Genomic DNA, 3,997 nt, shown 5'->3' on the forward strand with positions numbered 1-3,997 from the left:
TTCTAAACTGATAGCTATGCAATTTCAATTATCTTTTAGCTTATTACTAACACAGGTAAAATCATTCTATAATCCACTCAGGTTTCCTGTTCTGTGAATTGTTCAGAAATATCCTTTGTTTGTTTTTCTTTTGGGTTGTCCTTTTCTTACTGACTTGTAATTATTTACATATTCTGGATATTAATCTTTTACCTGCCCTCTACACCACAAATTTCTCCTCTCTGTTTGTGGCTGGTCTTTTAACTTGGCCTATGGAGTTTTCTAGTGTATAGGAGTTTTACATTTTAATACAACCAAATTTAACAATCTTTTCCTTCAAAATTTAAACTTTTTATGTATTGTCTAATTACTTCTTCCCCATCCCAAGTTTATAAAATATTGCATATATTTTTGTGTAAAACATTGAGAGTTTTACTTTTTACATTCGAGTCTTTATTCCTGAATTTATTTTTTGGTAAGGTGTAAAAAAGAAATCTACTTTTATATTTTCCCACATATATAATCAAATTGTATAAATATTCACTTAGTGGATTTGACTCAAATCCTTTAGCTCTCGTAGTAGCTGTGTGTCACAGGTTTGATTGCTACTGTTTTCACTGTTACTATTATAAATGCTTTCTAACACCCATTATGATTCCTTTGTTGAACTAGGAATTTTATAGAAGTGTGTCTATATTGTCCAAATGTAGGAAGGTAGAATGCTTTGTCTATTTTTTATTATTAATTTCATGCCTATGAAATTAATTGTGTATTGTGCTTGTATAATCTGGTCTAATTATATGAACTGGGATTTTTTGGTATTTTTTGAAATTTGCTTTATGGTTAGTACATGGTAAAATTTTATAAATATTCCAGAATGCTTGAAAGAATGTATGTTCTCTAATAGTTGGAGCCAAGTTTTGTATTCTTTCACTTACACCAATCTTATTGCCTATACTATTCTATCTTTTCCCATAGGATTATGGATTTCTCCTCATAGTGCTGTACATTTTTGGTCTCGCTATATATACATTTAAGTCTAGGTGATTGCATACTACTGGGCTTTCTGAGGAGGTCTCCCACAAATAGCACCCTCTTCGCTGCCTGGATCTGAAGAAATTGAGAAATAAAACAAAAAGTAAAGATACAGCTTAAAATATCACCTTTACTTTTAACTTGATTATTGAAAACCTCCTCCATGGTGAGTGCTCTCTGGTGTTCACCCTATAAATAACTGTCCTTAAATCAACACAAGGATACCCCAGAATTATTGCAGGTTTAGTTTCAGACCACCACAACAAAATGAATATCACAATAAAGTGAGTCATGTGAAATTTTTGGTTTCCCAGTACACGTAAAATTATGTTTACATGACACCATTGTGTATTAAGTGTGCAACAGCATTAGATCTAAAAAATAATGTATACACCTTAATTTTAAAATAGTGTATTGCTAAAAGAATGCTAATCATCACCTGAACTTTCAGAGAGTCATAACCTTTTTGTTGATGGAGGGTCTTGCCTCGGTGTTGACAATTGCTGACTGATCAGAGTGGTGGTTGCTGAAGTTTGGGGTGGCTGCGGCAATTTCTTAAAATAGGACAATGAACTTTGCCACTTTGATTGACTCTTCCTTACATGAAAGATTTCTCTGTAGCACACAGGGCTGTTTGACAGCATTTTACCCACAATATAACTTCTTTCAAAACTGGAGTCGATCCTCTCAAATCCTGCCACTGCATTATCAACTAAGTTCATAGGATATTCTGAATCCCTTGTTGTCATTTCAACAATGTTCACAGCATCTTCACCAGGAGTAGATTCCATCTCAAGAAACCGCTTTCTTTGCTCATCCATAAGAAGCAACTGCTCATCCGTTAATTGTTTCATGAGATTGCAGCAATTCAGTCATATCTTCAGCCTCTACTTCCAATCCTAGTTCTCTTACTATTTCCACCACATCTGCAGTTATTTCCTCCACTGAACTCTTGAAGCCCTCAAAGTCATTGATGAGGCTTGAAATCAACTTCTTCCAAATTCCTGTGAATGTGGATATTTTTACCTTCTCTCATGAATCATGGATGTTCTTAATGGCATCTAGAATGGTGAATCCTGTCCAGAAAGTTTTCACTTAACTTTTCCCAGATCAATCAGAGGAATCACTATTTATGGCAGTTATAGCCTTACAAAATGTATTTCTTAAATAATAATATTTAAAATTCAAAATTACTCCTTGATTCATAGGTTGCAAAATCAGTATTATGTTGGCAGGCACGAAGACATGAATCTCCTTGTACATCTCCATTAGAGCTCTTGGATGATCAGGTGCATTTTCAATAAGCAGTAATATTTTGAAAGGGATCTTTTTTTCTGAGCAGTAGGTCTCAACAGTGAGCTGAAAATATTCATCAAGCCATGCTGTAAACAGATGCACTGTCATCCAGGCTTCGTTGTTCCATTTATATAGCACAGACAGAATTGATTTCACGTAATTCTTAAGGGCCCTAAGATCTTCAGAACGGTCAATGAGCACTGTCTTCAACTTCAAGATACCAGCTGAATTCGACCCTAATTGAAGAGTCACTCTATACTTTGAAGCTTTGAAGCCAGATATTGACTTACCCTCTGTATCTGTGAAAGTCCTAGATGGCACCTTCTTCCAATAGGAGTTTGCTTCATCTGCATTGAAGATCTGTTGTTTAGTGTAGCCACCATCAATTATCTTAGCTAGATCTTCTGGATAATTTGCTACAGCTTCTACATCAGCACTTGCTGCTTCACTTTGAACTTTTATATTGTGGAAATGGCTTCTTTCTTTAAACCTCATGAAACAACCGTTGCCAGCTTCCAACTTTTCTGCAGCTTCCTCACCTCTCTGTTTCCATAGAATTGAAGACAGTTACAACCTTGCTCTGGATTAGGCTTTGCCTTAAGGGAATGCTGTGGTTGGCTTGATCTTCTATCCAGACCACTCGAACTTTCTCCACATCAGCAATAAGTCTGTTTCACTTTATTATCATTCATGTGTTCATGAGAGTGACATTTTTAATTTCCTTCAAGAATTTTTCCTTTGCATTCACAACTTAGCTAACTGGCACAAGATACCTAGCTTTTGGCCTATCTTGGCTTTCAACATGCCTTCCTCAGTAAGCCTAATCATTTCTAGCTTTTGCTTTAAAGAGAAAGACATGTGTCTCTTCCTTTCACTTGAACATTTAGAAACCATTGTAGGGTTATTAACTAGTCTAATTTCAATATTGCTGTGTCTCAGGGAGTAGAGAGACGTGAGCAGAGGAAGAGAGATGGGTTAATGGCTGGTCAGTGGGGCAGTCAGAACACACACATTTATTAAGTTCTTACATGGTGTAATTTGTGCCTCCCCAAAACAATTACAATGGTAACATCAAAGATCATTGATCATTGATCATCATTACAGAATAACAATAATGAAAAAGTTTGAAATATTGCAAGAATTATCAAAATGTGATGAAGAAATATAAAGTGAGAACATGATGCTGGAGAAATTGTGCTGATAGACTGTCATTGTAACAAATCTTCAGCCTGTTAAAAACACAATACCTGTGAAACACAGTTAAGCAAAGCACAATAGCGCAAGGTAGGCCTGTATAGATTTATACCTCAAGGCAACTTTCCTTCCATACAAAGGGGAAACAGATATATTCCAGATGTTCCTCCCACTGGGGTGGCTTCCCTTTATCACAGTTCTTAAGGGCATTCCTGGGTAGAATTGCACTGCCATGCAGGAGCCATCATCCACTTCCAGCCAGCACCAATATACTATGGACATCCATTTCAACGCTGGGCCTCTGGTTATTCTTTCTCTATTAGTTGGTCATTTAAAATGTTCCATAAGCAGCCAGGCATGGTGGCTCACACCTGTAATCCAAGAACTCTGAGAGGCCAAGACAGGCAGATCACCTGATGTCAGGAATTCGAGACCAGCCTGACCAACATGGCAAAACTCCCATCTCTACTAAAAATACAAAAAATTAGCCAGG

At 36.5% G+C, this 3,997-nt stretch overlaps 1 pseudogene; it reads right to left on the reverse strand.

The window, feature by feature from the left end:
• Positions 1-1,442: 1,442 nt before the first annotated feature.
• LOC139361358 (tigger transposable element-derived protein 1-like) lies at positions 1,443-3,368 on the reverse strand (annotated as a pseudogene).
• Between the last annotated feature and the right edge of the window lie 629 nt (positions 3,369-3,997).

Source organism: Macaca nemestrina, unplaced genomic scaffold, assembly GCF_043159975.1.
Source record: "Macaca nemestrina isolate mMacNem1 unplaced genomic scaffold, mMacNem.hap1 Scaffold_44, whole genome shotgun sequence".
NCBI classification, from domain to species: Eukaryota; Metazoa; Chordata; class Mammalia; order Primates; family Cercopithecidae; genus Macaca; species Macaca nemestrina.